The sequence below is a fragment of the Lissotriton helveticus genome, chromosome 8, assembly GCF_964261635.1.
Source record: "Lissotriton helveticus chromosome 8, aLisHel1.1, whole genome shotgun sequence".
Classification (NCBI taxonomy): Eukaryota; Metazoa; Chordata; class Amphibia; order Caudata; family Salamandridae; genus Lissotriton; species Lissotriton helveticus.
In genome coordinates, this window is record NC_136069.1 from 1,397,573,496 (window position 1) to 1,397,587,512 (window position 14,017).

Genomic DNA, 14,017 nt, shown 5'->3' on the forward strand with positions numbered 1-14,017 from the left:
GAATGGCAGCTGGGGGCTGAGGGGGGAGTATTTACGACCGATCTCTTCCGCAGAGTTAGCAGGGGAGCGTTTCTTTTCCATCACTGACGGAGTGGACTCCTCTGCCCTAGGCAACTTGTCTTCAAGCAATGATGCGCAGTCAGATTCAAACTGTAGTTGCACTACGAATGAGATTGGCACCTCACAGTGCAGGAGGACCACATCAAATAAACGATAGGGGAAACAGCATGAAAGCCACAGTCACCTAAAATGGGATTACTCTGGTTTTCAGCTTACCTGCCCTAACAGAGAAAAGCCACCTAGGGCACCTGGGCTGGACAGAATCAGTACAAGTGTGGAGATAGAAAAAACATCTCTGCTCTCTATCTTACTCTCAATCAAACAATTTCAAGAAGAGGTTCGGTGGACAATAGTCATGCAAAGGATGCAGCCAAGAAACTGCAGGGTGGGATGGGGAAGCTAAATAAGAAGTGCTTAGACATTGCAGAACGCATCACAATGATTGAGAATCAAACTGAGAGCCTGGAAGTTAGCTCTTTAAAAATGCAAAGCATCTCCCAACGCGCTTGCTTGACTGATGTCTTGTGGACGCTGGAAGATCAGGCGAACAAGCAGCGCTGGAACATCCTTCAAATCCTGGTGATCCCCGAAGGTGTTAAAGGAGACGACACCGGCGGTTTATTGTTAAGCTTCTGAAAGGCGCATTCCCCGATCACCCAAACTGGAACTGGAATACAGAAATACAAAGGGCACACCATATTCCTTTTACGATCAAGAAACAGCACTCTAACGAAGGAGAGAAACCCAGAGTCATCTTGGTCTATTTTGTCAACTTTTTGTTAAGACAGTTTGTATATGAACACGCTTGTCTGAACAAAAAAAAATGTTTGAAGGGGTTTCTTTCTTTGCTAAACCAGACTTCAGTCATGCTACAGTCGAACACAGATGGCGTCTTCGACCAGTTGTTTATCCCCTTTCAGCAGATGGGAGCCCAAGTTTATTTAATGAATCCGGCAAAGGTTAAAATTTATTTAAATAGTGCTTCTCGCAGCTTTAAGTAAGAAATGAAGGCTCAGGAATATTTTAATGAAATTAAGGCAAAATCTGGGCATAAGCAGCACGCTTAGTAGATTTTGGATTCAGATGCTGTGGCTTGATGTGGCTCCCATTCACGGGGGGAGAGAGTGGGGGGTAAAAGTAAGATTAACTCAAATCAAACTGAGTCTGGCCGTGCTTGACTAATGGTTTAAAGTACTTTGTTTGGCTAACACGGTGGGGTTGGGTGGGGGGTTCTATTCTGGCGTCCATTATTCAAGCGAGCCCTGATTGCTCAGTTTGTGGAGGGGGGATGGGAGGTGGAGGGTCAAGTAGGGGTTGGGGGGGCAGGGCGGGAGGGTTGGTTGTAGGTGCCCACACTAGGAAGCATGTTCCTATATATGCGGAAATTTGGTTTTGCCGCTGCAGCTATGTTGCTTGTTTGGATTTTGTTTATTCTTGGGTTTTGGTTCATGTTTTTGTTCTACTCTGGTTTTTTTCTATTTCTTCTTCCGGCAAAGGGGAAAAGGAAAAAAGAAAAGAAGTAAGTCTATGGAATATTTTTCTGTCATAGTGCAATGGAGATCCAGATAAATCAGAATGACAAATTTAGCATATTTTAGAATTGTTACCCTCAATGTTTGCATGCTAAACGGCTTACGGAAAAGGTAGAAGGTTTTTCAGGGATTACCATTGCTGGGGGCAGATCTTGTCTGTCTTCAAGAAACACACATTGAAGGGACACAGATAGGTATTTTAAACACGTTGGGACATAGTTTGACAGGAGGGACTTCACAGTGTTCGTGTTAAAGGGGTAGCTATTTTAGGCTGACGCAGCAGCCTATTCCAAACTATTAAATCGAAGGTAGACCCCCATGGGAGATGGGCCCCAACAGAGTGCAGGCCCTCTTCCAAGCCTTCTTTTACTTTATGCTCAATATACAGTAGCACTGTAGACGACCCTGGGGTAATTAATTGGCTTACTGGTGAGTTGGCATATTGGCCCCTCCCCATTATAATTTGTGGGGACCTGAACATTAATTTACCCTGACTGGGCCATGGATGCCAACAGCCCTATAAAAGTTGAAACCCAAAGTTCTACAGGTTCTTAGGAATCTATTTCATGTTCACGGGCTAATTGATGTATGGTCTCATTTGAAACGTCTCAATATTGGATAACATATTATTCTGCCCACATCAGTCACATGCTCGTCTTGATTATTTTTTAGTTTCGGCCATATTGATCTAAGCTGTCAATATTGAGCTCGTCCCCCGATTTATGTCAGATCATAAACCACACATTTTAGGAGTCAATGGGATACTCTTCAGCAAGGTACTTCCTGCCTGGAGCTTTGAGAGAGCCTTATTATTGAACAAGGAATATTATGATCATATGAAAGGCTGGATCCGGGTGTTTTTGGAGAGAAACATTGGCTCCGCTCAAATAGGGGTGGTCTGGGATGCCTTAAAGGCATGTGTTCAGGGGGAAATGATCCAGCTCACATTATAGAAGAATGAAGAGGAAAACCATTTGATTCAAGTGCTCCAAAAGAAATTAGCAAGCGCCGAAAAAAATGTACTGGGGCAGTTCAACAAAGTGAGGAAATCAACTCGGCACGTTTAGAGGTTGCGGCAGCCACAGCAGCAATTCGATATGTCTTAGCTGAGAAAGCCACTTCCAAGTGGGCCGCCACTAGGGAAAAGGTTTATGAATTTAGCAAGCAAATTGGTCATCAGTTAGCCTTGAGAATCAGACAACAAATTACAAATAGTGGGATGCACTCAATTAGAGACCCGGTGGTCGGGATCATCTCTGAGCTAGACAAGATCAGAATAGCTTTCCACCAGTACTATCAAGCTCTGTACACTGAGAAAAGGGCTGGTGCAGTAGTGACTAGACAAAATGCCCGTGATAGTTTCTTAGATCCAATTTCTCATATTGAGACTGAGGAGGATCGCAAATTCTTAGAAAGCTCCCTCTCTTGGGAGGAGATTGCTACCGCATGAACTAGTTTGCCCAATGGAAAGGCAGCGGGCTCTGACCTTATTCCCGTCAAATCTTATGAAGTCTTTATTGATCAAATCAAAGAGATATTTAAAACCATGCTTGAGCAAATTTTTTATGGCTCAGCCCCTCCTCCATCTTGGTCACTCGCAAAAATCATTATCTTCCCCAAAAAAAGACAAACCTTCCCAGGAAATGGGCTCTTATCGACCAATAACCTTAATTAATGGAGCTTCTGAAATCTACTCCAAAATCCTAGCCTCCCGTCTATCGGTAGTAAATGATAGACTTGTTTCTAGATGGCAACATGGATTCATTACTAAAAAACCCGATGACGTTAATGTTGCTTGATGCCAAAAAGGCCTTCGATCGAGTCTCCTGGCTTTTCCTGTGGACCATCATGCATAGAATGGGGATAGGGCCCGGTTTCATTCAGGCTGTTAAAAAGCATTATACATAATTTTCTTGGTTAGCGTTGTGATAAACAGGGCACAGACTGAACGATTTGCAATAACACGGGGAACCACCATGGCTGCCCCTGCTCTCCTCTGCTTCTTGCAATGAATATTGACCCATTTATCGAGAAACAAGAAATTAATCCTGGGGTCCTTCCAATGCACAGGCATGGATTTGACACCAAAATTATGGCTAACGCCGACGATTTAGCGCTTGTGACCCCTGATCCCGCAAAGGCAATCAAGGCAATTGAACTGGAGGCTCAAAACTTTGGAGAGGTTTCAGGCTATGCTTTGAACAAAGAAAAAACTCAGATTATTGTCCATGAGAAAATTAAATGAGCCGATCACAGGTGCGTTAGCAAGGCGAGATATCTTGGGGTGAATATTCTATCCAATATCGATATGCTTGTTGAAGAAAATCTAACCCCCTTTGCCTCAGAGATACAAAAAAAAAAGTAATTGCATCGGCTAATCATTCTGCACCTCACTTTGAATTTACAAACCCAATGTTAATGAAATTTGATAACCTTTTTACACAGTTTATATGGGACTACTCCCAGCCTAGAAGATCCTTAAAGTACTTACCACTCCCTAGGGAGAGAGGTGGATGGTCGCTCCCAAATCTAAAGCTATACTATTGGTCCACCATTTTACAGCTATGCCCGTATTGCTGCAGGATCACTCCCAAGCTCTAACAGCAGAACTCCCTTCTTTTTGACACAGAAGTTGGGGCTGCTTGTGGCAGCAATTAAAATTTGGATATTTTAAGCAAATTGGTCATCAGTTAGCCTTGAGAATCAGACAACAAATTACAAATAGTGGGATGCACTCAATTAGAGACCCGGTGGTCGGGATCATCTCTGAGCTAGACAAGATCAGAATAGCTTTCCACCAGTACTATCAAGCTCTGTACACTGAGAAAAGGGCTGGTGCAGTAGTGACTAGACAAAATGCCCAGATAGTTTCTTAGATCCAATTTCTCATATTGAGACTGAGGAGGATCGCAAATTCTTAGAAAGCTCCCTCTCTTGGGAGGAGATTGCTACCGCATGAACTAGTTTGCCCAATGGAAAGGCAGCGGGCTCTGACCTTATTCCCGTCAAATCTTATGAAGTCTTTATTGATCAAATCAAAGAGATATTTAAAACCATGCTTGAGCAAATTTTTTATGGCTCAGCCCCTCCTCCATCTTGGTCACTCGCAAAAATCATTATCTTCCCCAAAAAAAGACAAACCTTCCCAGGAAATGGGCTCTTATCGACCAATAACCTTAATTAATGGAGCTTCTGAAATCTACTCCAAAATCCTAGCCTCCCGTCTATCGGTAGTAAATGATAGACTTGTTTCTAGATGGCAACATGGATTCATTACTAAAAAACCCGATGACGTTAATGTTGCTTGATGCCAAAAAGGCCTTCGATCGAGTCTCCTGGCTTTTCCTGTGGACCATCATGCATAGAATGGGGATAGGGCCCGGTTTCATTCAGGCTGTTAAAAAGCATTATACATAATTTTCTTGGTTAGCGTTGTGATAAACAGGGCACAGACTGAACGATTTGCAATAACACGGGGAACCACCATGGCTGCCCCTGCTCTCCTCTGCTTCTTGCAATGAATATTGACCCATTTATCGAGAAACAAGAAATTAATCCTGGGGTCCTTCCAATGCACAGGCATGGATTTGACACCAAAATTATGGCTAACGCCGACGATTTAGCGCTTGTGACCCCTGATCCCGCAAAGGCAATCAAGGCAATTGAACTGGAGGCTCAAAACTTTGGAGAGGTTTCAGGCTATGCTTTGAACAAAGAAAAAACTCAGATTATTGTCCATGAGAAAATTAAATGAGCCGATCACAGGTGCGTTAGCAAGGCGAGATATCTTGGGGTGAATATTCTATCCAATATCGATATGCTTGTTGAAGAAAATCTAACCCCCTTTGCCTCAGAGATACAAAAAAAAAAGTAATTGCATCGGCTAATCATTCTGCACCTCACTTTGAATTTACAAACCCAATGTTAATGAAATTTGATAACCTTTTTACACAGTTTATATGGGACTACTCCCAGCCTAGAAGATCCTTAAAGTACTTACCACTCCCTAGGGAGAGAGGTGGATGGTCGCTCCCAAATCTAAAGCTATACTATTGGTCCACCATTTTACAGCTATGCCCGTATTGCTGCAGGATCACTCCCAAGCTCTAACAGCAGAACTCCCTTCTTTTTGACACAGAAGTTGGGGCTGCTTGTGGCAGCAATTAAAATTTGGATATTTTAAGAGAGTCAGTTTCAAGACCCTTATTGAGACTCATAAACTCTTTACTGCTGTCCGTAAACTACTAGGGATTGGCAGATTGAGCTACTATACTCCCACAAGCAATAATGGGAAGCTGCCAGAAATATTTGGGGGACAGTACTTCACAACTTGGTTCAAAGCTGGGATTAACAACTTGGGAGCTTTCTACTTCTCTGATGGGATTATGGCTTTTAAAGATTTGAAAATAAAATTTGGTCTCAGCCACAATGAGGTTTTGAAATATCTTTCAATTAAGAATTCTTTACAACGTAAGACAGGTGGGTTTGTGGGGTTTGCCATGTGTGAATTTATGGAGAAATTAGCTGAGTAAAATGCACCACAAATAGGGACTATCTATGATATCCTCAATAGCCTGATGCCAGACGACCTGAGCCAGATGAAATTAGGAATCACAGATCATGCTTTCCAACAAGCCCTCCGTTTCGCGCAAAGCCATTTCCTTTCGGCTAACCTGCAAGCGCAGTTTTATAAAACTTGTTTTTCTTGTATATTAAACCCCCGAGTAAAATTGCAAAATGGGGGGTTGGCAAAGGTACCAAGTGCCCCGTTGTTGTCTTGAACACAGAGCAGATTCTGTACATATGTTTGAAACTTGTGGGAAGCTTGGTCCTTTAACTGAAGATATTTTGGGCTTTTTCAGATAGTTTTATCCCGGAATGTTTCTCTAACACCTCCCACGATTTTATTGGGAGTACAGTATTCCATAGAAGGAAACAAGGGAGGGGGCCCTGATTTTTTTTGTTATGGCTATACTCAGGATATGCATTACCTCTGCATGGCAGGATTACAAGACCCTTTCTTTTCAGCAGTCGTTGTCTAGATTGCTCTCCATTCACAATTTGGAAAAAGCAATATACACCAAAATGGGTATTTGAGCCAGAAAAAAGGGATTGGTTATCGGGGACCCACTGACCAAGTGGGTTCGCCACCCGCCTTTGCTACAAGGGGAGAGCTGAATCCTTGTAGGCAAAGTTATCAGTACTGTATATTTTGCAATATGTATATTTATAATTTATACATTCACTTTTTCACCTGCGGGAGATCCAAATATAGTCTCTCGTCCCATAGCAGCTGTGCTTGCATTTCACACGTCGCACTTTCGCACTGGACACTTTATATACCTCTGGTTTAGCTCAGATTATCTGGGGATATCATCTGTGTGTATAAATATTCTTGTTATCTATGCAATATGCCCTGAGGGAGAATATGCTCATTTGGAAGATCATTATTGGGAAGAGGATGTAGCCTTACGGCTAGAAAGGTCGACCTTGAAGCTGGGGAACTGGGTTCGAGTGTCAGCAACGACGCTCAACATTCTGTGATTCTGGGCAAATCACTTAATCTCCCCTTGCCTAATGAAAATGAATGTGTCCTCATGTAACGAAACTGGTACTCATGTAAAGCGCTCTGATGCCAGATGTCTCGAGTCTAGTTTGTGCTATATACAACTCAAAAACACTGTGTTGTTTAAGCAGTTTGTTCTTGGCACTGTGCACTTTAGTCAGCTATGCACTTTTTTCTGTAATTCCCCCTTGTTTATGTAAAATGGATAAATTAACTCAATTGGATTTCGTCTGGATTGTTGTATATAGATGTTGGTCTGTGTGGGGCTTGGGGGGTTTGGGTGTTTTTTTGTTTTTTTTTGGTGATTTATATAGCGCACGGCTGCCCCAGCCAAGAAGCTGGCACTCTGTCGTATAACTGTGCTTAGATGTTTATGTATTAAAAATGATAATGGAAATTTTATTTTAAAAATATTTTTTTTAAGGAAAACAAAATTACTATTGCCAATCGGCTTTTCAAGCAAAATTAAATTTCATATTAAGTGATTGTGCTATTGATTATCAGAGGAGCACGTAATGATTGTCTGACAATTATCAGAGTTAACTCATTAAGACTATTGTTAACATTTGGCAATTTACACAACAGGTCGTAAAACACCTGGAAATGGCTCAGCTAGTAGCAGCCGAACAGGAAAGGTTTGTTGTAGAGTATCCTCATTTAGATGAGAAATATCTAAGAAGAATTTACTGTAAAATCAATCTCTATGCACATTTGTTTAGCCTCACAAAGAATTACTATGTTAATTACATGAATATTTTAGTAACAAATTTTGAGCTGCAGAAGGTTTGGGGTATCGTTTGATAACTAGGATCCAGACCCTTCTGGGGCGAAACACGCTGCGTCCCTCTGTATGCAACAACAATTACATTTCTTACAAAGCAACTCTGGTTTGGCCCCGTTGTGAAACCTCAAAAACTGAATCTCTTGTTTTCTAATTTAGCTGTGCTTCATCCATACTCACCTTTGACCTGTTTTTCAACCTGACTCTATCCTTGACGCCACACCTGCATAAACATTAGATCACAAATCTAGGTTGAGATATTGTAGGCTGCGTAAACATGAAAAGTCAGCACAAAAGAACAGCTGTCTGCACTGTGGGTTGTGTGTGTATTTTAAACAATAGTAAAGCCTTAGATAAAGTTTGTTCAGATAAACCTATCTTGTTATGCAGCCTCAAGACGCAACAGTTACACATGGCACCAAGGTTGTTGATTCTTACCAATTATCTCATTTGTGTGTTCTTCCCAAAGCTCGATTTACCTCTGGGCGTTCCTTGTCTGTGGTTTTCCCTATATAAACCGATGTAACCATCGTTCAAGCGTGCTCTCTCCTTCGGTATCTTGATGGTACTTGTTGGATGGAGACCGCATTCATGAATGCTTAATAAATAACCTATGGTTCGACTTCGCTCCATTGTCGATTCCTCCTTACTTGATAAGAACTTGTGGCAAGAGTGGTGACCCTGCACCAAGCAGATTAGAAATAATCTGTTCCACAAATAGGCGCCCGAATGTGGATCCCCATCAAAGGGTTGCAGTTGGACCAGGGGGAGGAGATCGTGTCGGTAAGATGAACTTCGCTGAGGGGCGCCCCACCTGAAGAGACTAGTGTTGCTCATGGTCCAAGGTGATATTTCAGCTCTCCGACTCTGATCTTCCTGGTGGTTGCTGGCCTTGACTGGGACCTCCGGACGGTCATTTTTGGATCAGGGAGGATCGACAGGTGGGAGTTAAAGACTACACATGAGTAAATCTGTATTGAACCGGTTCATTTGTTCATTTGGTTAGGATTTGCTTATTATTTGTTTGATTTGTATTTGTCTGGTGTCTGCTTGAAAACTTTTGTTTTGGAACTTGCTATTTGTTTCAATTTACATTTTTTCTTACAGGTAAATGTGAGAATATTTTTAATTTCTCTCTGTTTAAATAAGTTTTTTATATCTTATATAACATGCCTGTGTTTAGCACCCTTTGGAAGTTTTGTTGATGCTGCTGCGATAAGCAGAGCATTCTGGAAGCTAGTCAGCGGCGCTACCAGAAGGTACGCCAAATTTTGAGATGTACATTGTTGGAACCTAAAGTTGTCAGGTCACCTAGGGTAGCCTGGCCTAGGGTAAGACAATCTCTAATAGAGGCACATGTGTGAAGATTGTACACCACCCAGCAGTAACTCAAGGAAATTCCACTCAAAAAGGACACTACACCAATCTTTGTGTAAAAATACGAGCTGTTTTATGAAAAATATACTTGTTGTTTACTCTCTTTCTCTCAGTAGTTTACAAATAGGTATACTGTGCAATATTTATCAGATCTTCCCACATTTCAATTAACATTAAGAGAAATCAATTCAGCAGTGTTAAATCCTTCCACATTACCTAAAAGTTATGCATGTACTTTTTCTCAGCCTAAGAAGATTCAGATACACAGGCTTAATGACAGATTGAATGTTACTAGAATCTCCCAGAGGGATTTCCACCTTGGCTAAAAGGCTTCCTACCACCTTCTTCTCTAGGCAGCTGACACAGACCTTGATTTCTCTAGAAATTAGCAGTTAACATATTCTCTATTACTCAGTGTGAACCTTAATCGTTTCTCCTGCAGGAACTTGGCATGAGAAAGTTCCGCTTCCTTCTGTACCTTCTACCTCAGGTCGCCTACTCAACTCTTCCTGAGGCTTCCCCAGTACGTTTTACCCCCAGGCCCAGTTGGAGACGGACAGAGAGGCCTGAGTTCCGATCGGGTGTCTAATGATCGCTTGACCCCTACTTCCCACTTCAGGACACTGTCAATCTGCTATGCCCCACCAGGTCTCTTCCGGACTTCTCGGCAGTGTCAATTCCGGGAGGCAGCGCCGCACACTCTGAATGGAGCCAGGCTCCGCTAGACACTCACCACAAGCAGTCCCCGCCGAACAGCTCTCTGATCAGGTACAGGCTCACAAAACAACCGCCTATGCCGGAGCCGCCCCGCCCTTCTCACCTCAGCGCTCCGCAGGGACAGTTGCCTCACAAAGCCGCCCGGTGCCCTCCTCTAGATCGACACCAGCGGACCTGCGCACTGATTCAGGACACCGAGGCGCCACTTCCGACGCCTCCTCACACAGCGGCTGATACTGCGCACGCTCCGTTAGGGAGACACTGCTCCCGCCGCGCACCCACCGCTACTGGGCCTGCGCTAGGTACATTGTGAAGACACTTCCTTTGACGCTCTTCTCCGGGCAGTTTCTTCCACGGGGCTCTCACTCCCTGAAGAGCCCGCCTCTTCCGATGAGCTTCCTCGGATGTCGCTCCCCCATCCTTGGCTAACCACAAGATAATTCAGCGCCAGGCAGGAAGCCCACGGGCACACTAGACCCCCGGTCCAGGGAGACCACAACGAGAGTCCAGTATGCTGCAGACCACAAGATGGGGTTCAATTGAGGCCCACCGCTTTCAGGTTTGGTCCTACCGGATTGAGGGAGGAGGGGGTTTCCTCTTTCCCTCGACGATGACACTTCAGTCACAATCACCTGGGTCTATTACCTTAGAGTCTCTAAGGGGTGGTTCAGGAGTTTCCAGGTGGGGACTTTTATGGCAGGGATCGGTCAGCACTGGATAGGGATGGGTCAGTACAGGAGATCAGCTGGCCCACAAGTCAATCCTACTCTCTGTAAGCTCTATCCTCCACCTCAGATTTGCCTCACTCCACACCAGTCCCACCTCACAGAACACTGGGTACCAACAAAATGGCTGACTAGCATTCCGCCTTTTATAGGCTGACCCTCTGAGGTCCAGAAGGGGCCAGAAGGTTCTGGAATGCTCCTATTCTGACATATGGGTCAGGTCTAGGCAGTGGCAGTTATGGCAGTTGTTAACCACCATTTTGTGGATCTGGATAAATTCCTGTCAGGAAAGGCATCTAGGCCTGAGGTGACAAATCATGAGGGCAAAAGAGCATCTAACCCCCAGGCCAACATATAAAAATCTGGTGAGGTCAAAAAGATATAAAGGTATGAGGGGCAAAAAGTGAACAAAATAAATAAATAATTGCAGGAGCCACGCAAAAGGCCAGACAGGTCTAACATACATCAAATATGGTATTTGTCCCATCATGTATAGTACATTATGGAACAAACATACAAAAGGGGATCCCCAGTTACAATGGCCATTAGAGGGAACCATGGACCCTCACAAACTCGAGTATTTAGAGAAACAATTGTTTTTAAAGAAAGTTAGGCCAGCTAGGTTTGACAGTTTGCGTATGTGGAGGAAAGAAGTGAAGGAGTGGCAGCTCAAGGCAGAGAAGGTACAAAGAGAACAGGAAAGGAGGACAGAGTATCAGAAGTATAAGGAATTGAAGAATAAGAAAGTTCAGGAGAAAAAGTAATGTTTAGATAGAGAGAATAGATTATTAACATCTAAAGAATATAAAGTTAGACCAACAGTAGCAGTAGAGGTACACCAAGAAGATGTGGACACAGATATTGATGGAATGTTGATAGAATGACCCCCTCCCCCATATATACCCTTAACACCTCTTCCCCCTGGACCCCTAAATATCGCCCCCCTTGTACCCCCGGCTCCCCCCTCCTTTGCCCGCGGTTGTCCAGCTTCCTATTTTCCAACCAGTACTGGGACATTCCTTACCCCCTCCAACCCAGGCTACTGCACCCCCATCCCAAGCCTCTGCGCCTCTACCTCAGGCCACTGCATTTGAAAAGACTAATGATTCTGTGCTTCCTGCATCTGTCCAGACCCCTCGAGTCCTTTGCTCTACTGTACCTCAGTTTCGTCAGGATGCAATAAGATTGATGGTGCACTGTTTCCATGGTGGACCACGCTTCCATAGGCAATAGTTGGAATTAGTTTTGCTTTGATAACTGCCAGAAGTGGGGTGAACAATGGGCCTTTTAACTGTTTTGATATCCTGCAAAATGCAAACAGTAGAGCGTCTCCCTTTTTTTGAATTATTTCATAATGTGTGGCGAATGAGAACTTTCGGTTCAAATGAATCCCCAGGTATTTATAGCCATCGACTACTTCCAACTCAGTGTTGTAGATTGTAAATTTTGGCTGTTTGGGGCGACAATGTGTTATGATCATGATCTTTGTTTTTTTAATATTTATTTCCATCAGGTTTTTGTTAGCGAAATGAGCTAGCTTGTGGATTAATCATTGCAGGCTGATTCCCGTCTGACTTGGAAGGACCACATCATCTGCATATGACAAGTGTGTTAGTGGCAGCGTGCCCAGCCGTGGCGGGTGTGAATTGACCCCGTCTAACCTTGGTGTTAGATCGGCCAGGAAAAGATTAAACAAATGCGGGGCCAAGACACAGCCTTGTTTCAACCCTTCGTTAGTAAGGATCTTACTTGTAAGCCTATGGCCATTGGCGATTTTAACCTGCATCCAAGTGTTAGTGTAAAGATCCATGATTGGATTTAAAATTGTGTCTGATAGACCCTGGAGTTTCAGTTTGGCCCATAGTGTGTGTCGGCTAACACTGTCAAAGGCCGCCTTGAAATCCACGAAGCATAGATGGAGTCCCTGTCGCTGTCGTAGGCTTTTCTCGGCGATTAGCCCTATTGCTAATACGTTTGCAATTGTGCCCATGCCACACCGGAAGCCTAACTGGTTTATTGGGATTTTTTCATTCTCATTGGACCAGTTTACTAAGTCCGTTTGGATCAGCAAGCATAAAATTTGGCCTTCGCATCTATCAACGCGATCAGGCGATAGTTTGCTGGATCTGTGTGGTCCCCGTCCTTATATGTAGGATTAATAATTGCACCTCTCCAACTTTCTGGAATACGACTGGTAGTGCCGATCATCTTGAACAAACTACAGAACTTGCTTGCCCAGTAATTTTGTTTGTAGATTGCCTGTGGCACACCGTTCGGTCCTGGTGCGCTATCAAGCTGACTTTTCCTTATGATTTGCAAAATTTCTACTTCAGAATGGACGAGAGTAGATTCAGGGGTATCTTTTTGCTTTTCGTGCGTGGAAATTCCAGCAGATGGCAGCTGTTCCAAATTGTTTATGGAGAATGTGGAAATTAGGTGCTGTACCCATGCATGCTCGGCGACGCAGGTCGTATTTATGCTTTTGGAGGGTCTGTCCATAGAGTTCACCTGCGCCCAGAAAGCTCTGGGGTCAGATTTGTTTGCATTATGAAGTAATTTTGTCCAGAAGTTGTTTTCTTCAGTGTTTTATCAATTCAAATTTGTTTCTTGTATTTTCTCTTTAAGGAGCATACCTCCTTCCGTACTTTCGACCGCGGGCTATGATGTTGAGCATTCCTAAGGGTTTTTCTCAGGAGCTTTCTTAAGATTCGTGATGCTTGACTACGCTGGCTGGTGTTATCTGTGCATTTTTTATTTATCTTGTTGGACGCACTTGCGTCGGCTAGCTTTGCCAAAAATGTGGTCCATATTTCTATGGTCATTTTATTTTCTGACTCGAGAATTGTCATTAGATTTTTGGCTTTTAAAGCTATATGTGGTAGTGGGGTACAAGTCCACCTCAGACGCTTCAAGTTGATTGATGATGTTTCTCCCTTCATTACTGGAGCTTCTTGATGTTTAAATGATGTTATTTTTTAATTCGATATGCTGAGCCGAATGATCGCTGTCAGGTGAGCATTTGATTTGAAAACTCTTCATTTGCCCTAAAAGAGGGAGGGTTACTATTGTGTAGTCCAGGATTGAACTTAAGCAGGGGCCAATATACGTGCAGTTGGCAGGTTTATCCTGTTTTACTATCCAGTTTAATACGCGCATACCTAGATGTTCGAGGTCCCTTGTAAATTGCTGGCTTACTTTGTCATCACGTTTTTAAATGGGAAACAGCTGCGTTTCTACCGCCCAAATTTCGTTTGATGCG